Raw genomic sequence first — 27,537 nt, 5'->3', positions numbered from 1 at the left:
CCTCTTCAGCCTCTCTTCTTATCCCTGTAGACTCTTGTCTTCCCCCTCAGCCTCTCTTCTTCTCCCTGTAGTCTCTTGTCTTCCCCCTCAGCCTCTCTTCTTATCCTTGTAGACTCTTGTCTTCCCCCTCAGCCTCTCTTCTTATCCCTGTAGTCTCTTGTCTTCCCCCTCAGCCTCTCTTCTTATCCCTGTAGTCTCGTCTTCCCCTCAGCCTCTCTTCTTATTCCTATAGTCTCTTGTCTTCCTCCTCAGCCCCTCTTCTTATGCCTGTAGTCTCTTGTCTTCCTCCTCAGCCTCTTTTCTTATCCCTGTAGTCTCTTGTCTTCCCCCTCAGCCTCTCTTCTTATCCCTGTAGTCTCTTGTCTTCCCTCTCAGCCTCTCTTCTTCTCCCTGTAGTCTCTTGTCTTCCCCCTCAGCCTCTCTTCTTCTCCCTGTAGTCTCTTGTCTTCCACCTTAGCTTCTCTTTTGTTCTCCCTGTAGTCTCTTGTCTTCCACCTTGGCTTCTCTTCTTCTCCCTGTAGTCTCTTGTCTTCCACCTTAGCTTCTCTTCTTCTCCCTGTAGTCTCTTGTCTTCCACCTTAGCCTCTCTTCTTCTCCCTGTAGTCTTGTCTTCCACCTCAGCTTCTCTTCTTCTCCCTGTAGTCTTTTGTCTTCCACCTCAGCCTCTCTTCTTCTCCCTGTAGTCTTTTGTCTTCCACCTCAGCCTATCTTCTTCTGCCTGCTGTCTCTTGTGTTGTCTCTTGTGTTTTTGTCTCTTCTTTACATTGTAGTCTCTTGTCTTCCACCTCAGCCTCTCTTCTTCTGCCAGTTGTCTCTTGTGTTGCTCCTCTGCTTCTATTCTTTTCCTTGTAGACTCGTATCTTTCACCGCAGCCTCTCTTCTCCCTGTAGTCTTGTCTTCCACTTCAGCCTCTTTTCTTCTCCCTGTAGACTCTTGTCTTACACCTCAGGATCTCTTCTCCTCCTCTTCAGCCTCTCTTCTTATCCCTGTAGACTCTTGTCTTCCCCCTCAGCCTCTCTTCTTCTCCATGTAGTCTATTGTCTTCCCCCACAGCCTCTCTTCTTGTCCCTGTAGTCTCTTGTCTTCCACCTCAGCCTCTCTTCTTGTCCCTGTAGTCTCTTGTCTTCCACCTCAGCCTCTCTTCTTGTCCCTGTAGTCTCTTGTCTTCCCCCTCAGCCTCTCTTCTTATCCCTGTAGTCTCTTGTCTTCCTCCTCAGCCCCTCTTCTTAACCCTGTAGTCTCTTGTCTTCCCCCTCAGCCTCTCTTCTTATCCCTGTAGTCTCTTGTCTCCCCCCCTCAGCCTCTCTTCTTATCCCTGTAGTCTCTTGTCTTCCCCCTCAGCCTCTCTTCTTGTCCCTGTAGTCTCTTGTCTTCCCCCTCAGCCTCTCTTCTTGTCCCTGTAGTCTCTTGTCTTCCCCCTCAGCCTCTCTTCTTCTCCCCTTATGTCTCTCTTGTCTTCCCCCTCAGTCTCTCTTCTTGTCCCTGTAGTCTCTTGTCTTCCCCCTCAGCCTCTCTTCTTCTCCCTGTAGTCTCTTGTCTTCCCCCTCAGCCTCTCTTCTTGTCCCTGTAGTCTCTTGTCTTCCCCCTCAGCCTCTCTTCTTCTCCCCTTATGTCTCTCTTGTCTTCCCCCTCAGTCTTTCTTCTTGTCCCTGTAGTCTCTTGTCTTCCCCCTCAGTCTTTCTTTTTGTCCCTGTAGTCTCTTGTCTTCCCCCTCAGTCTCTCTTATTATCCCTGTAGTCTCTTGTCTTCCCCCTCAGCCTCTCTTCTTCTCCCCTTATGTCTCTCTTGTCTTCCCCCTCAGTCTTTCTTCTTGTCCCTGTAGTCTCTTGTCTTCCCCCTCAGCCTCTCTTTTTGTCCCTGTAGTCTCTTGTCTTCCCCCTCAGCCTCTCTTCTTGTCCCTGTAGTCTCTTGTCTTCCCCCTCAGTCTTTCTTCTTGTCCCTGTAGTCTCTTGTCTTCCCCCTCAGCCTCTCTTCTTGTCCCTGTAGTCTCTTGTCTTCCCCCTCAGCCTCTCTTTTTGTCCCTGTAGTCACTTGTCTTCCCCCTCAGCCTCTCTTCTTGTCCCTGTAGTTTCTTGTCTTCCCCCTCAGTCTCTCTTCTTCTCCCTGTAATCTCTTGTCTTCCCCCTCAGTCTCTCTTCTTCTCCCTGTAATCTCTTGTCTTCCCCCTCAGTCTCTCTTCTTCTCCCTGCAATCTCTTGTCTTCCCCCTCAGCCTCTCTTCTTCTCCCTGTAGTCTCTTGTCTTTCCCCTCAGTCTCTCTTCTTCTCCCTGCAATCTCTTGTCTTCCCCCTCAGCCTCTCTTCTCCCCTCAGTCTCTCTTCTTCTCCCTGTAATCTCTTGTCTTCCCCCTCAGCCTCTCTTCTTCTCCCTGCAATCTCTTGTCTTCCCCCTCAGTCTCTCTTCTCCCCTTATGTCTCTCTTGTCATCCCCCTCAGTCTCTCTTCTTCTCCCTGTAATCTCTTGTCTTCCCCCTCAGCCTCTCTTCTTCTCCCTGTAGTCTCTTGTCTTCCCCCTCAGTCTCTCTTCTTCTCCCTGCAATCTCTTGTCTTCCCCCTCAGCCTCTCTTCTCCCCTCATGTCTCTCCTGTACCCTCTTCAGGCTTCCTTCTACTTCCCTGTCTCCTCACTTCTCCAGCCCGCCAGCCTCCCCCAGCCTCCTCCGTCCGTCCGTGTGTCCCAGGTGTGCGGGAGGCAGGGAAGGACTGAGCACAGGAGACAGGAGGAGGGAGGGGGAGAGCAGGAAGCAGTTAGAGGGGAGAGGCTCTTATTTTGACAGCGGGCAGGCAGAGCGGCTGTAGGATCCAGTGTCTTCCCACATCCGAGATCAGAAACCCCAGGGAGCGGGGTTATCAGTCCTGCGACGCCGGGAGGGGGATCAACCTTCCCGGGGTCCCCCTCCGTTCTCTCCCGACACATGCCCGGACAGTAAGCGAGGAAGTGCCGGGCAGCCTGGTTACATGTCCGCCGTGCCCTGCAGCTTGGAGGAGGGGGCAGGATGAGAGGGGGCACCACGCTCGCCTCAGCTGCGGCTCTCTCTCCCCCTCAGCCCCCTAGCTGCGGATGCTGAGAGGGAGAGAGGGGAAGCTCGGAATCCCCTACAGGAGGCCGGAGACACAGAGAAGATGGGAGGCCGCAGGGGAGAGCACTGAGGAGAGGTAAGCAGCAAGGACAAGCCATGCAGCCAGGTGTAGTGACTGGCAGCAGGCACCGTGCCCATCTGTTTTTGCATGTAACAGCTGTACCCTGCACACCACCCATCTGTCTGCCTACAAAGTATCCAGTTCTCCTAAAATGTACCCAGTGGTTATAGTGAGCGAGCATAGAGGAAGCATTACCATGTGATGGCACCAACAATGTGTGATGACCATAACCCGCTCACCAAATCATCATGTGTGATGACCATAACCCGCTCACCAAAACATCATGTGTGATGACCATGACCCGCTCACCAAATCATCATGTGTGATGACCATGACGCGCTCACCAAATCATCATGTGTGATGACCATGACCCGCTCACCAAATCATGTGTGAAGACCATGACCCGCTCACCAAATCATGTGTGATGACCATGACCCGCTCACCAAATCATTGTGTGAAGACCATGACCCACTCACCAAATCATGTGTGACGATCATGACCCGCTCACCAAATCATTGTGTGAAGACCATGACCTGCTCACCAAATCATGTGTGACGACCATGACCCGCTCACCAAATCATGTGTGACGACCATGACCCGCTCACCAAATCATGTGTGACGACCATGACCCGCTCACCAAATCATGTGTGACAACCATGACCCGCTCACCAAATCATGTGTGATGACCATGACCCACTCACCAAATCATCACGTTTGATGACCATGACCCGCTCACCAAATCATTGGGTGATGACCATGACCCACTTACCAAATCATTGTGTGATGACCATAACCCGCTCACCAAATCATCATGTGTGATGACCATAACCCCTTCACAGAATCATCATGTGTGACGACCATAACCCGCTCACCAAATCATCATGTATGATGACCACAACCCACTCACCAAATCATCATGTATGATGACCATGACCTGCCCACCAAATCATCATGTGTGATGACCATGACCTGCCCACCAAATCCTCATTCCATACAATCGCCAGATACACCATACTGTTAAATTATAACCATGAATATGTATTCTATAGGACGGTTACATTATGTGTTAAGTTGACGAATAGCACCTTGGTTGAGAATTGTCATCTGGGGCCTCCTGACAGACTTAGAGGGTTATTAAAGCTACTAACAGGGCATCCAATTGTGGAGATATGTCATGTTGTGGCATTTTTGCCAGATGTGTATTATTGGCGCATGGAAACGTAAGCATTCTTATTCAGACCTGCCTTTTCTGCGTTTCATTCTTGCTGCTGTAATCATATGGTTAGAACTTCACCACTATCACCCATGTGTGAACAAGGCCTGAGGGCTACGCTGACAGCTGGTGGTTGTAAGACTGCTACCTGGTATTGTGACAGCACTGAATCATCATTGGGACTGCTGAGAGTACCCACAATGCATCAGTCAGTGATGGTATGTGTACACGACAAGGAACTATTATTGTAGTGAGTGATTATCATACTTGCAGGCCTGGATGTCGGCCTAGTCCGTAGTCATCACATCATCGCCAAAACATTTTATTTATTTTTTATTATATAGAAAATTAGTGGGATACAAATGTGAAATATAAAGTCAGGAAAGGCTAAGAACGTATACCTTTATATGTGTATATACTTATGCAAACCGATCAACGGTAACATTTAATCCACCTGCCAAATATCGTATAGTTTTCCTTGTGCACCCACAACAGCTCTGACCCATAGGGGCCTAGACCCCACAAGATTTCTCAAGGATGTCCTGTGGTATCTGGCAGCAGCATGTTAGCAGCAGATCCTGCGTCGTGAAGTCAGCACAACCCACAGATGCTTGACTGGTTGAGATCTGGAGAATTTGGAGACCAAGTCCTCCCGTTATGTTCCTGAAATAATTTCAGAACAATCTTTGCGATGTGGCCGGGGCATTAGCCTGATGAAGGAGGCCGCTACCAATAGGGAATACTGACGCCATTAGGGGGAGGGGAATTTGCCAGTACAGTGTTTTACGTAGGTGGTACATGTAGCAATAACATTCATCTGCATGCTAGGACCCAAGGTTTCCCAGCAGAACATTCCCCAGAGCTTTACATTGCCTTCATAGGCTTGTGCTCTTCCCATAGTGCACCCTGGTGTCATCTCTATCTTTTGCAAGCAGCAAATGTGATGCACCTTATATAAAAGTAAACCTGATTCGTCAGACTAGGCCACCACCTTCTTTTATTTCTCCTTGGTCCAGTTCTAAAGCTCACATGTCCATTCTTCTTGATTTTGGTGGTAACCAGCAGTCGGCAATGGCATTCAGATCAGTCCGTGGCTACGCAGCTCCAAACACAGCATGCAGCAATGCCCTATGTGTTCTGATAGCAAGCAATACAAAAAGTGGTGCTCCATTGTTCAGCAGTAATTATAGTTGAGGCCCTCCAAAAAGCAACAAGGGTACTCACTAAGTCAAGTTGTACAACACAACTCTCAATAGACATGTAGTAACGGTGGTGATACATCCAGGTATTCACGGCTGCAGCTCGACCCAACTTCTTTGCACAGTTGGGAAATATAATACACAATCCTCCTCCCCCTCACTTTAGGTTTAATGATGCTGCCAACTCTAGGCAATAAGATCTCAATGGGAAGCATACGTGTTTCTACGTTGGTCTGCCTTCTTCGGGTGTTTAGAAATGTAAAAAAAAAAAGTTATGGGGCTAAGAATAAGTGTTTTAATTGTGGAAAAGCAAAAATACTATACAGTATACTGTATATTTGGTATTGCTCTATTTGTAATAAACTAATGAATAATGTTTTGTATACAGCACAATCAATGGCATAAATTTAAAATGCAGAAAATTGCATTTTTTTTTCCTATTACTTAGCAAAAACGAGTAAAAAAAATGTATATCGCTATTATAGCTTTTCCTGCAAAAAAACAAAGACTCATGTGAAAAATAGGGAACATGGAAAAAATGGGGGAAAAAAGTCACGACCCTTGAAAGGTGACGAGAGAAAACTAAGAAAATTTCTTGTTAATTAAAGCCCAGAATACAGAATGGGGGAAGAGTTTAATCATACAATTTATCAGACTTGCTTTAAAATAATTTCTCTCCCTAAACCCATCCTACAGCCATAAGTTACAGAGCTAAAGTATGAAAGCCCCCATATGGCCTCCCAAACGATGCTGTGTTTGGCAATGTTTAGAAGGCCCATAAAGAATAAGTGGAGTGGTGGCTGCACATACGTGACCTGCTCCATTAATTTGGGGTTACACTTTGGGTACGGTCCCACATAGTGTAAACGCAGTGTATTTGTGTGATCCCAATGGGTAGGAAAATACGCAGCAGCAGATACGCAGCAAAATACACTGCGTATACACTATTTGGGACTTTGCCCTTTCACTTTATTCTGGGGATCGAGAGAGGTCAGGCCCCCCACTGATTCACAAGATATCCTCCCTCCCGTTGATAGGGGAAAATTTGCTGAAATTAGAATACCCCTTTAAAGGGGTACTCCGGTGGAAAACATTTTTATTTTATTTATTTTTTTTAAATCAACTGGTGCCAGAAAGTTAAACAGATTTGTAAATTACTGCTATTTAAAAGTCCAGTTCCTTTGGCAGCAACACATACCCAAACCAAAACACTGCTTCTGCCATGGATGATGTGGTATGTTTTGGATCATGAGCCTTCTTTCCTTCAAACTGTTCTCTACCTATTGTTCTGATACTCATTAATTTAAGCTCCATTTGTTCAAAACTGGGGGGCTTTTATAAATATTATGTAGGAAAGTTTTTCCATTCCGTTCTTCAGTGGTACTTAGGGGTTTGCGTCTTCAGATAAATCCACTGTATTTATTTAAAGGGGTTATCCAGGAAAAAACCTTTTTTTAATATATCAACTGGCTCCAGAGAGTTAAACAGATTTGTAAATTACTTCTATTAAAAAATCTTAATCCTTTCAGTACTTATGATCTGCTGAAGTTGAGTTGTTCTTTTCTGTCTAAGTGCTCTCTGATGACACGTGTCTCGGGAACTGTCTAGAAGCAAATCCCCATAGCAAACTTCTTCTACTCTGTGCAGTTCCCGAGACAAGCAGAGATGTCAGCAGAGAGCACTGTTGCCAGACAGAAAAGAACAACTCAACTTCAGCAGCTGATAATTATTTTAATAGAAGTAATTTACAAATCTGTTTTAACTTTCTGGAGCCAGTTGATATATAAAAGAAGGTTTTTCCTGGAATGCCCTTTTAAGCACACGATGTATATTTTTTTTCTTGGCTAGATCATGTTAAGTTTTTTTTTTTTACCAAATAAAGCATTCTTTATTAGTTTTTCCAGGCATTTGCTGAAGCCACCCATGCTTTTCTCCTTTTCAGGAATGCACGGAAATGTTGTTTTTACCATTCCTAAATGTTCCTATACACCTTCAGTAGCTGTCAGTGGGTTCGAACAGCTTTTACTCTAATTTGGATGATGTCTCAAAGTTTTTGCTAGCTCTCTGATAGATTTGCTTTGTTTTGTTTTTTCCAGGCTTATTATGCCCTGGAGCTTTAAAGGGGTATTCCACTGGAAAAAAAAAAAATTCTAAACCAACTGGTGCCAGAAAGTTAAACAGCTTTGTAAATTACTTCTATTTAACAATCTTAATCCTTCCAGTACATATCAGCTGTTATATGCTCCACAGGAAGTTCTTTTCTTTTTCAATTTCCTTTCTGTCTGACCACAGTGCTCTCTTGCTGACACCTCTGTCCATTTTAGGAACTATCAAGAGTAGAAGCAAATCCCCATAGCAAACTTCTCCTGCTCTGGACAGAGGTGTCAGCAGAGAGCACTGGGGTCAGAACAGAAAGGAAACTCAAAAGGAAAAGAACTACTTCTGTAGTGTACAGCAGCTGATAAATACTGGAAGGATTGGGATTTTTTAATAGAAGTAATATACAAATCTGTTAAACTTTCTGGCACTAGTTGATGTAAAAGAAAATGTTTTCCAGTGGAGTATCCCTTTAATCTCTGCTGTAACTCGTAGGCAGACCACTACCTCACAGCTTGAAAAGCACTGATCTAGACCATAGGTACAGTTATAATTATTGCTATTTTTCAAATTGGTCAAAAACAGATTAGCAAATGTAGAAGCCAAAGTGTCCATAGCTGTACTGGTATATTGATGGAACAATTTTCTGCCATCCTCATGCCGTATTATAAGGGTAGTTTAAATCTCTCCTCCCACAGAATATTCTCTGCTATTTTGAGTAACTCCTCGGCCAATTATAATGGTACCCTTTCAAGTAGGGAATGTAAAAAGCAATTCAGATATATATATTTTTATTTTACATATATAGACACTTACATCAATCTATACGACATTGTACAGAGTAAAATATTTTATTTTCCGTATATGTAAAATTGGCAATCCTGGTGTGGTGAGCTTGGGGGATGTAGAGGGAACAGGGGTGATGCAGAGTAGTGTTGCAGGGTTTAGCATTAAAGGGGTACTACAGTGGAAAACTTTTTTTTTTTTTTACATCAACTGGTGCCAGAAAGTTAAACAGATTTGTAAATCTTAATCCTTCCAGTACTTTTTAGGGGCTGTATACTAAAGAGAAATCCAAAAAAGAAATGCATTTCCTGTGATGTCCTGACTACATTTCTCTCTGCTTACCTCTGGTGTCCATTTTAGGAACTGTCCAGAGAAGCATATGTTTGCTATGGGAATTTTCTCCAGTTCCTAAATTGGACAGCAGAGGTCAGCAGAGAGCACTGTAGTCAGGACATCACAGGAAATGTATTTCTTTTTTGGATTTCTCTTTAGTATACAGTCCCTAAAAAGTACTGGAAGGATTAAGATTTTTTAATAGAAGTGATTTACAAATCTGTTTAACTTTCTGGCACCAGTTGATTTAAAAAAAAATAAAGTTTTCCACGGGAGTACCCCTTTAACCTTTGATTGTCGTGATGCCAGGGTGCGGGCTTCCTCTAGATATATATGTCCTACCGCCACCCGTCCCAAGAACGATAGGGACGAATAAAGGATTGTCCACAGCCAAAATAATAAACTGGAAATAACTTTACTGCAGATTTTATGCAGATGATGATAATAAACAGTCTTTTGCAGGAGGACTGGGACTTAGGCTCCTCACAGGTTGGCTGGGACTTTGAGGTAAAATAAGCTTTGATTTTTGTGGTACGCTGTTCCACTGAATTTAGGGGTATGTTAAGGTTCAATAGTCACGTAGGATTGGTGAGATTTGAGTCTGATTAACTCCCGGTTTAGAATGCGCTGAAGTGGAAGGCTTCAGGCCTAGCTTGTCTTGTAGCTGTGATCACAGATCTGCTTTCTTTCATATCCAGGATACAAGAGAGAGATTATTGGATACAGTGCCCTTATATACAGAAGGGGCAGGATCAATGTGTATTGGTCCCCAAACCTGTCAATCCTAAACCAAGGCATTATGGTTAAATCACAGGACCTATCACATGACCTAAAGGTCCTTAAACCTTAGCATAACACAATTATTAATGATCACATGACCTAAGGTCCTGTACATGTATTTACACTATAGCAAAATATATTAAATATATACATTTCTTAATACAACTATGAGGCGACTAGGGGTTAACCCACCAGGAAAGCCCTACCAGCATGGAGGAACTCTGACTGTGAGGACTTACGACAAAGGTACGGGACCGAGTCCAGTACCGGGACACCACACTGGGACAACTCCAAATTAAATGTAAGAAATCGGCTTCATCCAAACCACATTTAGGGCACTTAGCATTATCGCAGTAGTTAATTTTAACCAAAACCTCCGGTGTATAATACATCTAAAATATTATTTTATATTGAATCACCTGGTGCATTTTATTATATGAGGATTTCATTACATTTCCTATTATACACACCCATTCCTCTTCACTAATATCCCCTATCATCTTCCCCCACCTATTTCTTGTTTTGTCTAAATATACATGAGGTGCCAATATCAATAGTGCTCTATACAAAATCCCTGTCTTGGGTCTAGTCTGTGAATTAATTTTTCTAAATTCAATCAGTGTTTGATTACTTACAGTAAACACATTTTTTTCCCCCTAGTAGCTCTATAAGCCGACGCCAATTGTAAGTACCAAAATTTCTGTGCTTCATTCAATCCAAAACTGTCCTTTAATACTTCAAAAGACTTCAACTCCCCTCCCTGACAAACAATTCAGATATTTAGTTTTAAGCCGGTGGTAGTAAGAAATCCACAGCCTGTCATATAAAGGTGTCCAGGATGATTATCAGAGTTCCTGGGTAAAAAATACCATTATGGTTAAAGGGGTACTCCGGCGCTTAGACATCTTATCCCCTATACAAAGAATAGGGGATAAGATGCCTGATCGCGGGGGTCCTGCCGCTGGGGACCCCTGTGATCTTGCACGCCGCACCCCGTTAGAATCAGTCCCCGGAGCGTGTTCGCTCCGGGTCTGATTACTGTTGATCACGGGGACGGAGCATTGTGATGTCATGGCTCCCCCCGTGTGACATCACACTCCGCCCCCTCAATGCAAGCCCATGGGAGGGGGCGTGACAGCTGTCACAATGCTCCGTCCCCGTGATCGACAGTAATCAGTCCCGGAGCGAACACGCTCCGGGGACTGATTCTAACGGGGTGCGGCGTGCAAGATCACGGGAGTCCCCAGCGGCGGGACCCCCTCGATCAGGCATCTTAACCCCCTATCCTTTGGATAGGGGATAAGATGTCTAAGCGCCAGAGTACCCCTTTAATAGGATATTATCGTTCGCATTTTTTTTTTTTTTTAAAGATGTATCCCCAGTTTATCTCCTCCCATTAATAAAAATATTGCAATCTGTAATTAAATTCAAATTCATATTATCTCAAGTTTTTTCTGGCATTTTTTGCATAACAGCCACTGCAGTTTTTGAGCCAAAATCGGAGGTAGATCCAGTAGGAAGGAGAAGTAGAAGTCCTTCCTTTATATTTCCCATCTTGAATACACTTCTGGCTTTGGCTCAAAAATTGCAGTGGCAGTTTTTCTAAAAAGCAAGAAAAAAACCTGTGTAGAAACCTAGCCTTAGGGTCCTCGATTATGGGCCATTGTATGCACTAAACAAATATCAGTCTTGTAGATCAGTGCTTCTTTGAGGAGTATTTTACATGCCATTGCTGGATGATTTGTGAGGCCCCTTAGTCTTATTAGGTTAAAAAATAAAAGTATGAGATCACTCATTTATTTTTTTTGATTGAAAATAACTTTATTAGAAACCAATCATCATAAGCATACATATGGTGTACTGTAACACAGCACAGGCTATAGAAGCAGCATACAATAAATAAATACAATTAGCGTATATAGAGCGACAATGCAACATACACCATGGGCCTCCCTATGCTATACATGATCCCACACACTACAGTAAAATTACTGCACACATTAAAAAAACTAAGTCAAACAAAAAGCATTACAGACAGTGATAGCGGATTGGTGTTAGGTAGGGAGGGGAAATCACTGTCCCAAAGCTTTAAGAGACAGGACACAGGAGGGGAGAGGGGGGAAGTAATGGGGTGTTAATCCTCTTCTTCTTTGACGTCCAGACTGTCCCTGATGTAATAGTTTCTTAGCAGGCTGCCGACCAGCCTCCGGCAGTCCTGGACGGACATCCTCTATGATTTTATAATCCGGTGTTTCCTGGCAAACCAAAAAGCGTACTTATAACAGTTCATAAGGCACCAGACCTCCTGAGCAGACCCAGCCATGTGATCCCCAGGAAATAGTCTTTAAAGCACAAAATGATGCGATAGGCTATCCTGGGAACAGAGTTCATATTTTGTGGCCTTTAACCGGGCCCGAGCAACAGGGCACTGCTAAAGGAGGTGCAAAGTTGTTTCCTCAGCAAATGGGCACCTCAGGCAGTACCTGGTTTTGCAAAGTCCATGGGCATGCATAGAGATTACCGTATTTTTCGCTCCATAAGACGCACTTTTTCTCCCTCAAAAGTGGGAAGGAAATGTCTGTGCGTCTTATGGAGCGAATCTGTGTGCAAGTGCAGGGGCGGATAGCGGCATGTGACATGTAGGAGAAGGTAATATCGCGCCTGGCAGGATGGAGCGGGCCGGCGATAGGGGGGGTAATTGCCTAGGGCCCCCATGCCCTAGGGGGCCCCCTGCCGGCTGCTCAGTAGGGGGGGGGGGCGCAACTGTTTTAAACCATGACCAGCGGCTGTCCCGGACACTTCTACTTTTTCTATGTTTCATATTTCCTTACCTGGCCGTGCTCGGCAGGCTCAGGTAATGCGGCGGCTCTTGTGGGTTGTGTGGATAATATGACGAGTGACGTCTCCTGCCGGGTCCTCTACGTGGCTTCACTCCTCATTTTTTGTGTTCTGTGTCCATGGCTGCAGGAAATGATGAGTGAAGTCCCTGACGCCGCGCAGAGGAGCCGCAGGAGATGTCACTCGTCATATTATCCACACAGCCCACAAGATCTGCCGCATTACCTGAGCCTGCCGAGCACGGCCAGGTAAGTAAATATGAAAAATAGAAAAAGGAGGGGGGGGTAGCATTGAGCGGGGGAACTATACTGCCAACCTAATGTGGGGAAACATACTGCCAACCTAATGGGGGGGAACTGCAACCTAATGTGGGGGGAACATACTGCCAACCTAATGTGGGGAAGCTATACTGCCAACCTAATATGGGGAAAATGTGCTCCTGACCTATAATGCCCCCCTGACATGTGTCCCCGACCTATAATGCACCCCTGACATGTGCTCCTGACCTATAATACCCCCCTGACATGTGCTCCTGTCCTATAATGCCTATAATACTTTTTTTCTTGTTCTCCTCTAAAACCTAGGTGCGTCTTATGGTCAGGTGCGTCTTATGGAGCGAAAAATACTCAGTGAACAAGCAAACGCTTATCACTGGGCCTATTACAGAGGGTAAGACTATTTGGCTGATAATAGTCCAGTATAACGGGGCATTTAAATGAGTTTTTACCAGTTAATGAATTACAGTACCAGGCATGATCAGATGAGGCTTTAACACCTCTGAAACTTTTTCTTAAATGGGTACTCTACTGAAAAACATCTTATCCCCTATCCAAAGGAGTCCTGATCACAGGGGCTTGGAGCTTCTTTGTTCGTCATGCCAAGCCCCCTCCATTCATGTCTATTGGAGGGGGGGTGACAGCTTGTACGTAGCCATCACGCCTCCTCCCATAGACATGAAGCGTGGCGGCTATAGTCGCCAGTCATCCAGCATGGGACAGAGTTCGCTCCATGCATGGATGACACGGGACCCTCGCGATTAGACATCTAAGATGTTTTCCAGCGGAGTACCCCTTTAACCATCATCCACAACATTTTTTTACTTTCAAAGCCACCAACCAGGTCCAGGTAAATCTGTTGACTCTGCTATAGTAAAATGTTAGGCAAACTAAATACTAAAGGGCACAGTGATATTTTTTTTTTTTATAGATTTTTAATCATTATTCTTTGATTTCTAAGAAAATAAATTGTGTAATTATAACTGTCAAAAACAATCACTGTAAAAAGGCTCAGCTTCTGCTATAGGTGTTCAACATTCACTTCACTGAGGCTTTCCCAAAGTTCTGTAAGCTATTATGCCTGTGTCTATGCACCAGTGGCTGTGAATGCAAGGCATGAATGAGATCAGGTGCAGATCTTCCCATCTACAGGTAAAACTCGAAAAATGTGAATACCGTGCAAAAGTCCATTGTATTTCATTAACCCCTTGGGGACAGACGGTTTTCCAGTTTTTGCACTTTCGTTTTTTCCTCCTTACCTTTTAAAAATCATAACCCTTTGTAACTTTTTGGGGCTTCCATTTCTACGCAGTACATTTTTCGGTAAAAATGGTACCTTATCTTTATTCTGTAGGCCCATACGATTAAAATGATACCCTACTTATATAGGTTTGATTTTGTCGTACTTCTGGAAAAAATCATAACTACTTGCAGGAAAATTTATACGTTTAAATTGTCATTTTCTGACCCCTATAACTTTTTTATTTTTCGTATGGGGTGGTATGAGAGCTCATTTTTTACGCTGTGATCTGAAGTTTTTGGCGGTACCATTTATGTATTGATCGGACTTTTTGATCACTTTTTGTTCATTTTTTCATGATATAAAAAGTGACCAAAAATACGCTATTTCGGACTTAGGAATTTTTTTGCGCTTGCGCCATTGACCGTGCGGTTTAACCCCTTAACGACGCAGGACGTATATTTACGTCCTGCGCCGGCTCCCGCGATATGAAGCGGGATCGCGCCGCGATCCCGCATCATATCGCGTCGGTCCCGGCGCTAATCAACGGCCGGGACCCGCGGCTAATACCACACATCGCCGATCGCGGCGATGTGCGGTATTAACCCTTTAGAAGCGGCGGTCAAAGCTGACCGCCGCTTCTAAAGTGAAACTGAAAGTGACCCGGCTGCTCAGTCGGGCTGTTCGGGACCGCCGCGGTGAAATCGCGGCGTCCCGAACAGCTGATCGGACACCGGGAGGGCCCTTACCTGCCTCCTCGGTGTCCGATCGACGAATGACTGCTCCGTGCCTGAAATCCAGGCAGGAGCAGTCAAGCGTCGATAATGCTGATCACAGGCGTGTTAATACACGCCTGTGATCAGGATGAGAGATCAGTGTGTGCAGTGTTATAGGTCCCTATGGGACCTATAACACTGCAAAAAAAAAGTAAAAAAAAAGTGTTAATAAAGGTCATTTAACCCCTTCCCTAATAAAAGTTTGAATCACCCCCCTTTTCCCATAAGAAAAATAAAACCGTGTAAAAAAAAAATAAAAATAAACATATGTGGTATCGCCGCGTGCGTAAATGTCCGAACTATAAAAATATATCATTAATTAAGCCGTACGGTCAATGGCGTACGCGCAAAAGAATTCCAAAGTCCAAAAAAGCGTATTTTGGTAACTTTTTATAACATTAAAAAATGAATAAAAAGTGATCAAAAAGTCAGATCAAAACAAAAATCATACCAATAAAAACTTCAGATCACGGCGCAAAAAATGAGTCCTCATACCGCCCCGTACGTGGAAAAATAAAAAAGTTATAGGGGTCAGAAGAGGACATTTTTAAATGTATAAATTTTCCTGCATGTAGTTATGATTTTTTCCAGAAGTGCGACAAAATCAAACCTATATAAGTAGGGTATCATTTTAACCGTATGGACCTACAGAATAATGATAAGGTGTCATTTTTACCGAAATATGCACTGCGTAGAAACGGAAGCCCCCAAAAGTTACAAAATGGCGGGTTTTTTTCGATTTTGTCACACAATGATTTTTTTTTTCCGTTTCGCCGTGCATTTTTGGGTAAAATGACTAATGTCACTGCAAAGTAGAATTGGCGACGCAAAAAATAAGCCATAATATGGATTTTTTGGTGGAAAATTGAAAGGTGAGGAGGAAAAAGCAAAAGTGCAAAAACGGAAAAACCCTGAGTCCTTAAGGGGTTAATTAACAATATATTTTTATAATTCGGACTTTTCTGCCCACGGCGATACCACATATGTTTATTTTTATTTACATAGTTTTTTTTTATATTGGGATAAGGGGGGTGATTCAAACTTTTATTAGGGAAGGGGTTAAATTATCTTTATTCACTTTTTTTTTTGCAATGTTATAGATCCCATAGGGGGCTATAACACTGCACACACTGATCTTTTACATTGATCAATGGTTTCTCATAGAAAACCATTGCTCAATGATTCTGCCGCTTGACTGCTCCTGCCTGGATCTCAGGCACTGAGCAGTCATGCAGCGATCGGACAGCATGGAGGAAGGTAGGGACCCTCCTGCTGTCTTTACAGCGGTTCAGGATGCCGCAATTTAATTGCAGCGATCCCGAACAGCCCCCTGAGCTAACTGGCAGTGCTTTACTTTCACTTTAGACGCGGCGTTCAACGTTGAACGCCGCGTCTAAAGGGTTAATAGCACGCAGCACCGCTGCGCGCTATTAGCCACTGGTCCCGGCCGTTGTTAGAGGCCAGGCCCGACCCGCTATGATGCGGGGCCACAACGTGGCCCCGCGTTATAGAAAGGGAGTGGGCTGAGGGCGTATAGGTACGCCCTCCATCCCCAAAGAGTTAATGCATCTTAAAAGGAAAGGAAGCATGAAATGCTCCAAAATATCCTGGTAGACAAATGCATTAACCCCGGACTTAATGAAGCACGGTGGACCAACACCAGCAGATGATATGACTCCCCAAATCATAGTAATTGGGGGGGGGGGGTTGGGGTTTTCATGAGCTGTAAGCCATAATCATCACAATTATGACAAATTACGGCTTGAACTATCTTGCTTTGCATGTAATGAGTCTCTCTCATATATTAGTTCCACCTTTTAAGTTGCATTACTGAAATAAGTGAACTTTGCACGATATTCTAATTTTTCGAGATTCACCTGTACATCTCTGGGCCTATTGCAGTATAGATTCTGAGGTGTAGATGGGAAGGTTTACCTTTAATCTAACCTCATTCAGCAGCTCATGCAAACCATATTATGCACACACACAGAAGTCTCTTGATCACTGCAGAGAGGGCTTGTGGGTCTTGGGATGGGGGGAAATAATAGGTTAATAACTACAGTGGACTCTTTGAGTATATTTTATATTTTCAGTGCTCCTGACCAGAAGTACAATTTTTTTAGTGCAGTTACGGGGGTGATGGGGAACACATTTCACTGTTTGAACTACTCTAAAGGGTTGTCCAATCAGAAAACCCCTTTAAGGTTGATATTCTAGAGAAAATTGCAAATATTGAATTATGTAGGGTTATATATATATATATATATATATATATATATATATATATATATATAAACTCTAACAATTAAGTTATGGTGCTACTTATTAAATGAAAGAAACCATCTAACTGATGTATATAAGCAGCTATATCAGACTGTAGGGTTTTGTCTGAGAAAATATACACAAAAAAGACTGGCCTGTGTGTATCCAGTAAACGTGATTATTTTTGCCCATGGCTGCTAGACATTACTTTGTATATCAGCACAGAAAGGAAATCTATTTTCAAACCTGGTTTCAAGTAGTATATTATCCCGAACAATTCAGTGCTCTGTTGGCCCAGTCAGTGAAGTCCAGTGCATAAAGCCAGATGGATTATAAAGCCAGATTCACATGGACAAAGAGCTCATCCACTAGATCAGCCATTGGAAAGTTAAACCACTGGAGTACAGTGACAGAGAAACAAACCTCTGGATAACAGTGACTGGGGAGAGAAACCCATTAATAACAGTGAATAGAGAGATACACCACTAGATTACAGCCATTGGGGAGCTATACTACTGGATAACAGTGACTAGGGAGCTAAACTACAGGATAAGGATGACTAGAGAGCTAAACTACTGGATAACAGTGACAAGGGAGCTAAAATAATGGATAACGATGACTGAAAAGCTAAATAATTGGAAAACAGTGACTGGGAAGCTGAACTACTGGATAACAGTGACTGGGGAGCTGAACAATTGGAAACAGACTGGGAAGCTGAACCACTGGATTACAGGAACCTGGAAAATAATCCTCTCTAATCATCTAAACAACAGTGACCAAATGAGTAAACCACTAGAAAACTGTTGAAATGGTCAATAAAACTGTGACTGAAAATGTAATCCAGTGGACACAAGGGACAAGGAGGTTAAACCAATTGATAACAGTGAATAAGGGGAGCCAACCCTATGGACAGCAAGGACCAGAGAGATAAAACATGGGACAACAGGTTGCTGGGGCAATATGCCACTGCACAACAAGGACTGGAAAACAAATCTACTGGCAAACGGGCTAAGGAGCTACAGTAAACCAGCGAATAACAGTGGCTTGGGAGTTAAACTTCTGGACAATATGTACTAATGAGGTAAACCACGTGACAAGAGAAACTAGAGAGGTGAAACATGGAGTAACAAGTGACTGGGACTCTAAACCATTGGACAGCAGTGACTAGAAAGCTAAACCACTGGATAACATGGGAAAAAGTAGCTAAACCATTGGAGACTAGTGACTGGGGAGCTACATCAATGGACGTAAGTGACTGGATAGATTCAAAAACGTTTTATATGTTGTACATGTTGGCAAAACATTAACTGTTCTAATATACTTCATAAGAAAATGTTATTTCCTTTTTATAGAAACCATGGCTTATAAAATCATGGTTTTGTCCTGATGAAGAATAGGCATGGACAAAGTCTAGTTAAGAGAGGGTGGGCTAGCACTTCTCTGTGCTCTCTCCTGTCTGATAGCACTCCTCTCAGACAGGAGAGAGCACAGAGGAGTACTATCAGACAGGAGAGAGCACAGAGAAGTACTATCAGACAGGAGAGAGCACAGAGGAGTACTATCGGACAAGAGAGAGCACAGAGGAGTACTATCAGACAGGAGAAAACACAGAGGAGTACTATCAGACAGGAGAGGGCACAGAGGAGTACTATCAGACAGTAGAGAGCACATAGGAGTACTATCAGACAGGAGAGAGCACAGAGGAGTGCTAGCCCACCCTCACTTACTAGACTTTGTCCATACCTGTGCTTCAGCTTGGACAAAGCCATGAATTTATAAGCCATGATTTCTATAAAAAGGAAATAACATTTTCTTATGAATTATATAAGAAAAGTTAATGTTTTGCCAGGATGTTCAACATAAGAAAAGTGTTTGTATCTGACAGTGCCCATTTAAGAACATTTGATGTAAATGTACTTCCTGGTGCCCTGTTACTTAATGCACCAGGGCTTACATTTATGTTCTGAGCAGCATTTCGACTATGATGTGAGTACAGAAACTAAGCTCGCTTCATAGACTGTAAGTGACAGCTGCTATCAGCAGACATGCACTTATAGTCAATGACAGAGAATGGTCAACTCGCATCATTAACCCCTTAAGTGCTGTGACCTATAGCGATCACAGCCCTTAAAGGGGTACTCCGGTGAAAAACTTTTATTTATTTTTTTAAATCAACTGGTGACAGAATGTTAAACAGATTTGTAAATTACTTCTATTAAAAAATCTTAATCCTTCCTGTACTTATTAGCTGCAGAATACTACAGCGGAATTTCTTTTCTTTTTGAAACACAGAGCTGTCTGCTGACATCATGAGCACAGTGCTCTCTGCTGACATCTCTGTCCATTTTAGGAACTGTCCAGAACAGCATATGTTTGCTATGGTGATTTCCTTTTACTCTGGACAGTTCCTAAAATGGACAGAGATGTCAGCAGAGAGCACTGTGCTCATGATGTCAGCAGACAACTCTGTGTTTCAAACGGAAAATAATTTCCACTGTAGTATTCAGCAGCTAATAAGTACAGGAAGGATTACATTTTTTTTTATAGAAGTAATTTACAAATCTGTTTAACTTTCTGGCACCAGTTGATTTAAAAAAAAAAAAAAAAAAAGCTTTTCACCGGAGCACCACAATGACTTTTCTTTCCGATTTCCACCCCCACAACATGTACGCATGGGTCCTATTTGAAAGCCTGATGGAGGTCTGCTCACCCGCTGGGACTGATCTGCTGATAGAGCCTGTTGAGGCATCCTCTGTTAGTAGATCGCCGAAAACACGGGGTATGCTATGCTATAGCATTAAGCAATCTAGCATTAAAGGGGTACTCTGCCCCTAGACATCTTATCCCGTATCCAAAGGATAGGGGATAAGATGTCTGATCGCAGGGGTCCCGCTGCTGGGGACCCCTGCAATCTCTCCTGCAGCACCCACTTGTCATCAGCTTCACAGAGCGAAGATATCTCTGTGTCTGATGACTCACGATACAGGGGCCGGAGTATCGTGATGTCACGGCTCCGCCCCCTTGTCACATCACGCCCCCTCCCATAGACTTGCATTGAGGGGGCGTGGTGTGACGTTACAATACTCTGGGCCCTGTATCGTGAGTCATCAGACATGGAGCGATCTTCACGCCGTGCAGCTGATGACAAGTGGGTGCTGCAGGAGAGATTGCGGGGGCCCCAGTGGTGACCCCAGCGATCAGACATCTTATCCCCTATCCTTTGGATAGGGAATAAGATGTCTAGGGGCAGAGTACCCCTTTAAGCAATCTAATGAGCTACTGTCTATGTGTTTACCCAAACTAAATCTAATTTAACAAGAAAAGTATAAAAACCACTGTTGGGGTCATCACTATCCTCTTGCAGTAGGGCCAGCTAGATGGCAAAAACAGTCCAAGTAGTTGAAAAAAAAGTAGTTGAAAGTAAAAACTTTGAGGAAAAGAAGGATTCCGTTCAGGCTTTATTGGCAAAGATCGTGGTTCTTAAAAACAAGGTCAAGCAACAGACATTGGGGAAAACTAAGCTACAGACTGGCAGAGGACGAAAACGGTGACCAAGATGACTGTCAACTCATTTGAATGTCACTCTACTACCATAGGATGATATCAAGAGATCTACAAAGAGAACGGCAAACAGCAGCTGGGGCAAGGTGCGCAGTAAGGCTGATTTGAAACAGGCTTCTAGAGTTAGGGCTAAAGTTGTGCAAAGCTGGAAAAAAAGCCCATCAATAAGAAACAAAGAGGAGGAAGGCTGAATATTGCAAAAGACCATAATGATTAGAAATGTAGATAAATGGAGTAAAATCATCTTCCCTGACAATTCAAATTTTTTTTTTTTTTGCCCAGCACCAAGTCAGCTAATGGTTAGACATAGACCTGGAGAGCCCTACAATGCATTGTGTCGAACACCCACCGTGAAATTTGGTGAAACATCGGTGAGACTTCTGTAAAGCTGGAATCGGGCACATTTATATTTTTGAAGGATGCATGAACCGAGCCAAGTACAAGGTTATGCTGGAAAAACACGTTCTTTGTGTTCTGATAATGTTCTCCAACTCTAAAAAAAAAAAAAAAAAAACTATTCTACCAAATACTGTCTACTAAACTCTTTATAAGTTACAAAATTTGTATTTTGTTGTTAAATAATTCATGTAAATGTGTTTTTTTTTTTTTAATGCATTGACATTATGTATTGACAGCCTCTGGTCTTCTACTGTATAATTGTTTGCACAGTGGGAATGGAGCATGTCGACCCCCGCACAAAGCGGCGGCCAACAATCCCCCTTTATGTATTTCTATATGAGAACCTGGTGTCCCGTGAAGGAGATTGTGGGGGATCCCAGCGGTCAGACAACCCAACTACCCATCCCCCACACGATCTAAAACTTATTTCCTATCCTTTGGATAGGGGATAAGTTTTGCTGCATGATAGTTCATCTTTAAGTGAAGGCTCTGGCTAGGCTAAAGAACATTCACAGGGTTGTCCCTTAGCCACTCCTGTGTTGTCTCAGTTGTGTGCATAGGTTCATTGTCTGAATAAACCTTTAGTCCAGTCTTAAGTCCAGAGCACTCTGGATTGGGTTTTCACTAAGAATATCGCTCTACTTTGCTCCATTCAACTTTCCCTCAACCCTGACCAGTCTCCCTGTCCCAACCGCTAGAAAACACCTCCACAGCATGATGCTGCTGCCACCATGCTTCACTCCAGGGATGGTATTCGGTAGGTGATAAGCAGTGTCTGATTCCCTCCAGACATGACAAAAAGCCAAAAAACTTTCTTGGTTTCAACAGACCAGAGAATCTTGTTTCTCAAAGTCTGAGAGTCCTTAAGGTGCTTTGTTGCGAACTCCAAATGGGCTTATGTGTTTTTAATTCAGGAAAGGCTTCTTTCTGGCCACTCTGCCATAAAGCCCAGATTGTTGAGTGCAGTGCTGGTTGACCTTCTGGAAGCTTCTCCCTTTGAGTTCTTGGTCACCTCTCAAACCAAGGCCCTTTTCCCTTGACTATATAGTTTGGTGGTGCGGACAGCTCTAGAGAGAGTCCTGGTTGTTCTGGGCTTCTTCCATTTAATAATTATGGAGGCCACTGTGCTCTTAGGAACTTTCATTGTAGCAGAAATTTTATGTACCCTTCTCCAGATCTTTGCCTGATCTCTTCACGAAGTTTCTTATTTCTTTAGGAACTTCTTTCCACCTAATGGCTTGATTTTTTTATTCTTCTATTCAATGCAATGTTAGCCATGAGACTTCATATAGACAGTGGTGTGCCTTTCCAAATTGTATTTACCATAGATGATTCCAATAAAGATGTAAAATCATCTCAGAGAGGATTAGGAAAAATTGGAAGTGTCAAAAAGGGTCAGAATTTTTTAGCTTAAAATTTTCAATCAATTTTTTACATTTTCATAATTGGATATTAAGTACAGAATGATGGAAGAAAAAGGTGTTTTTATGTTTTTTATTTTAGCACAACGCCACAACATAACAAAATGTGAAAAAATAAAAAGGGTCTGAATACTTTACAAATGCATTGTATTTATTTTGTAGTACAGCAGGTAGGTAGATTAGGTATCTATCTAGGTAATTCTATAGCCAGGTATGTAGGTAGGTAGTTAGGTAGCCATGTATGTAGATAGTTAGGTAGCTGCCTAGGTAGTTGGATAGCCAGGTATGTAGATAAGTAGTAAGATAGCCAGGGATGTAGGTAGTTAGGTAGCTGTCTAGGTAGTTAGGTTCCCAGATAGGTAGGTAGTCAAGTAGTTAGGTAGGCAGGTATGTAGGTAGCTAGATAGTTGGCTAGTCAGGTATAGAGGTAGGTAGCTAGCTAGTTTGGTAGACACCCCCCCCCCCCCCCCCCCTTTGTGCCAGGTTGAAAAAAAAAAAGTAAAAAACAGATACTCACCTCCTGTCCTGCACAACAGCCAACAGAACACAACGGCCATGTTCTTCTTCTTCCTCCACAGTGCAGGCGCCAATGAGTGATGGTCAGTATAAACCGCAACTTTCTTCTGTATGCTATTGTGCGCATGTGAAATCATCGCTCGCTTGCCTAAGGATCCGGGCAAGCATCCTGGATCCCCATTAGCAAGCGAGCCTGAGACAGACCTAGAGCTATGGGGGCTAGAACCCCTATAGACTCCCCCCCCCCCCCCACCAGTGTATGTTAACATCATTAGGGCACTTCCATGTGGCAGCGTGGTGCAGAGGCAGACCGGGACAGGGATGCATTTTTTTTTGTTTGTTGTCCTGTCCTTCCCAGCTACCTGGGCCTTTTTTTTAAGTGTTGAAAACCCCTTTTAACCTCTTAAGGATGCAGGGTGTACCCTGTGCCTGCTTGCGTTCTATGAAGCACGCTCAGGAGCTATCAGCAGTCAGGACCTGTGGCTAATGCCGCACATCAAAGTTAATTGCGGTGTCTAAAAGTCCCCCCCAAAAATATGTGATAGCTTAGGGTAGCTGATCGGGACACCTGCAATGAAATCGTAAGGTACCAATCATCTGTTAGGATGAAGGGAAGTTTCTGCTGTCCGATTGGTGCTCCTATGCTCCTGCAAGCCATGTCAGGCTGAAGCAATGGAGCGCCAGTAACACTGATCAGTGCTGTGCTATGGCATAGCATTGTTCAGTGTATACAATCGAAGGATTGCATGTATAAGTCCGCCTATGGGGAGTAAAAAATTGTGGGGAAAAAGAATAACTGTGAATTAACTCCTTTTCTAATAAAAGTTTGAATCACCCCCTTTTCCTATTTTTTTTTTATAAAATAATGTAAACAAACAAATATATATGGTATCACTGTGTGCATAAACATAAAAACATTCCCATCACAACAATAATTGTATCAAACTACAGATCATGGCACAAAAAATGAGCTCTCACACATCTTTGTACAGTATACGGAAAAATTAAAAAAAGTTGTAGGGGACAGAAGAGCTTACTATTTTTCATACAAAAAGTAGTAAAACAAAATAAAACCTATATAAATTGTGTATTATTGTAATCACATGGACCTAAATAATAAAGATAATGGCCCAAATTTATCAAACTATGTGAGAAAAAAAATAGATCGATTTTCCCACAGCAACCAATCACAGCTCAACTAACGAGCTCTGGTAAAGTGAAACCTGAGCTGTGATTGGTTGCAGTGGGAAAATCCCTCTATTTTTTTCTCTCACACAGTTTGATCAATCTGGGCCAATGTGTTATTTTTAAAAGTGCACTGTGTAAAAACTGAAGCCCCCAAAAGTTACAAAATGTTTTTTTATTTATTTTTTATTTTTTATTTTGCCCCACAAATAGTGTTTTTTGTTTCACCATAGATTTTATGGTAAAATGATTGATGTCATAACAACGAACATTTGGTGGTGAAAAAAACAAGCCTCCTATGGGACTGCAGGTAGAAAATGTAAAGCAATATGATTATTAGAAGATGAGGAGTAAACAATTAAAGGGCAAAAATGAAAAAAATAATAAAAAAAACCTTAGTCCTTAAGGGGGTTAAAAAAAAATGTTGTGTACTCTATCCAGTATCATCTCAGTTCAGATTATAGCTCAGACTTGTACACTTCAAATGTGATTCAATGATATATAAATAAAATCAGTAAAAAAAAAATTGTAAACAAATTTGTAAGCTAGACTAGACATTCTATTTTCTTTTGATAGATGCATTATTTTTGATGCTTCTGAGTATAATGCATATTTTATAGTTACAGAGTGTAACTTGAGCAGTGCAGTGTCATGACTACTTTAGCTTACAAGCAGAATCCACTGCACCGCGTACAATCATGTGACAAGGACAGTGCGCTGCAGATAATAACACATAACTCTGTCCCGGGGCACCTCTATCTTTGTGTTTATCAGTCATCTACAGTAACCCTTCTCAAGCTACTTTGCTTTGCAGATCCCTCAGGATGACACACATGTCTTAGGGCTCATTCAAACTGTGCAATCTCCAACGAGAGCATCTGAAGCGTGCACCGGCAAAACAAGCTGGCGCTAAGACTGCTTGAAAATACACTGTCTCAATAGACAGCAATGCATTTCAGAGCAGATTCTGCCAAAAGAATGAGTATGTTAATTTTTTCCACATATGTAGAGTGATAAAAAACCATGAACAGAAAGATATAATATTCTTTCTGTAAGGACTGGGTAAGCTGATTTTGTAATCATTTTGGTTCCTAAAATTTCCTACTCACCAACACATCCTCCTATAGGGGGTAATCTAGCTGAGTAACGTGCATTTAACTAAGGCTGGCCATACAAAGGATAAGGGATATGATGTCTGATTTTGATCCCCGCTATCTCCGGGACAGCACCCCAGCATTCTGAACATTATGTTCAGAACATTGGTTTCAGGCAGTTGTGGTCATGATGTCCTGCCATGCCCCCTCCATTCATGTCTATGTGAGCCATCATGTCCCCTCCCATAGACATGAATAGAGGTGGCATGACGTCAGGGCCGCCTGAAGCTGGCACTCTGAACATAATGTTCAGAATGCCAGGGTCCTGGCCCCAGATTGCCGGACCCCGCGATCAGATATCTTATCCCCTATATTTTAGATATAGGAGTACCCCTTTAACCCCTTAACGACAAAGGACGTATATTTACGTCCTTGGCCGGCTCCCGCGATACAACGATGGGTCACACGGTGACCCCATGTCATATCGGGTCGGTCCTGGCATGTATCTGAAGCCGGGACCCGGAGCTAATAGCGCGTGTCAGCGATCGCGGTGCCGCGCGCTATTAACCCTTTATACGCGGCGTTCAAATTTCAAAACGAAAGTAAACGCTTCCCGGCTGCTCAATGGGCCTGATCGGGACCACCGCAGTGAAAATGCGGTGTCCCGATCAGCTAGGACGCGAGTGGGGGTCCTCTTACCTTCCTCCGGCGTGTCCCTTCGGCGATTGATTGCTCCAAGCCTGAGATGCAGGCTTGAGCAATCGACCGCCGATAACACTGATCAATGCAATGCTATGGCTTTGCAGTGAACAGTGTAAAAGATCAGTGTGTGCAGTGTTATAGCCCCCTATGGGAGCTATAACACTGCAAAAAAAAATGTCGCTACGCATGCCGCTCCTATTGGATGACGGGACGGCGTGCGCGACGACGTGATGACTGAAGGAGAGCGCTGGCCATGCAGGGGATCCCGGCACGGAGCAGACACCGAGGAGGCAGGTAAGGTCCCTCCCGGTGTCCTGTAAGCTGTTCGGGACGCCGTGATTTCACAGGGTTAGTGTCACTTTTGCTTCAGACGCGGCGGTCAGCTTTGATCGCCGCGTCTGAAGGGTTAATACAGGGCATCACCGCGATCGGTGATGGCCGCAGGAACCTCCGCGATAGGTGTGTATTCGCTGTATAAGACGCACCAACTTTTTCCCCCCCAGTTTTGGGGAAGAAAAAGTGCGTCTTATACGGCGAAAAATACGGTAAGTAGGGTATCATTTTATTCGTATGGACCTACAAAATAAAGATAAGGTGTAATTTTTACTGAAAAATGCACCGCGTAGAAACGGAAGGCCCCAAAACGTACAAAATGGTGTTTTTTCTTCAATTTCGTCGCACAATGATTTTTTCTTCCGTTTCGCCATAGATTTTTGGGTAAAATGACTGAGGTCATTACAAAGTAGAATTGGTGGTGCAAAAAATAAGCCATAATATGGATTTTTAGGTGCAAAATTGAAAGGGTTATGATTTTTTTAAAAGGTGAGGAGGAAAAAACGAAAGTGCAAAAACGGAAAAACCTGTGGTCCTTAAGTCAGTAGGCCCCATACACACTAGAAGGTCTTAGCCTTTAATCTAATGTATATGGCCAGTTTGAGATATGCCAGCTCTGATGTATTACCTGCTGGATCCTTTACAACACTGGACTATACCCAAAAGATAAATCACCCTGTCATAAGAAAAAAAGTTTTGACTTTCAAATGATTACTTATTTTAGTCTCCTAGTGGAATAAAAAATCTATAAAAAAAAATCTGTAAAAAAAAAAAGTTTTGAAGAACATGAAAAATGTTCCCTAATCAAAAGGTTGGAACAGAGGATCCAAGGGCTTAAGGGGACATTTTTGGAGAAAAACCTTTATAGGTAATTGTGTGTAGACTGCTGCCAACATTTTCACAGAGCCCCCGGTTGGAGGTCGCCTTGTTGTATTACCTGCTCAGTAGTAAGAGACTTTAGTAAGAGACTACTAGAATTTGATTTACTGTAAAATGAAATGCATTGGGAATGTTGGGTCTACACAAGAAGAATAACTTTCCAACATTCTTATAGACTGATGATTTTTCTTTATTTTATTATATATATATATATATATATATATATATATATATATATATATATACATTTTTTTTTTTTAAACAGGACAGGGATAAGGTTGTGGAGAAGTACAAAGCAGAGGTGAAGTAGAAAGCAACTTTTCCCATCTCTAGATGTGTATAGCTCGTAGAGACATACCCTTGAAGGGAAAGATGGTTCTACCAGGTATTGTATGTGTACATATGTACACTTTTTTGTTCTCATTATTTTTTGTGTCTTAATTAAAGGTATTTTGCACATCTAAAGTAATATGCATGTTGTGTTGATCAAATGGTAAATGTCTATTTGAA

The 27,537-nt window shown here is 43.0% G+C and overlaps 1 protein-coding gene and 1 pseudogene across 3 annotated transcripts in view; one reads left to right on the top strand and one right to left on the bottom strand.

The window, feature by feature from the left end:
- Nucleotides 1–484: 484 nt before the first annotated feature.
- LOC130293196 (golgin subfamily A member 6-like protein 2) lies at nucleotides 485–6,864 on the bottom strand (annotated as a pseudogene).
- Nucleotides 2,546–27,537, top strand: part of BCL9L (BCL9 like) — a 65,611-nt gene continuing 40,619 nt past the window's right edge. The window contains exons 1-3 of one of the 3 annotated variants that reach the window (XM_056542124.1): nucleotides 2,546–3,153; nucleotides 12,969–13,053; nucleotides 27,293–27,412. The gene's annotated coding sequence lies outside the window, so the exon portion shown is untranslated. The remainder of the gene's footprint in view (nucleotides 3,154–12,968; nucleotides 13,054–27,292; nucleotides 27,413–27,537) is intronic. The other 2 variants (XM_056542123.1, XM_056542122.1) reach the window with 2 other exon arrangements.

The sequence above is a fragment of the Hyla sarda genome, chromosome 10 (assembly GCF_029499605.1).
Source record: "Hyla sarda isolate aHylSar1 chromosome 10, aHylSar1.hap1, whole genome shotgun sequence".
Taxonomy (NCBI): domain Eukaryota; kingdom Metazoa; phylum Chordata; class Amphibia; order Anura; family Hylidae; genus Hyla; species Hyla sarda.
Note: the sequence above shows the minus strand (reverse complement) of the source record. Positions and strands in the feature narration are given on the sequence as shown.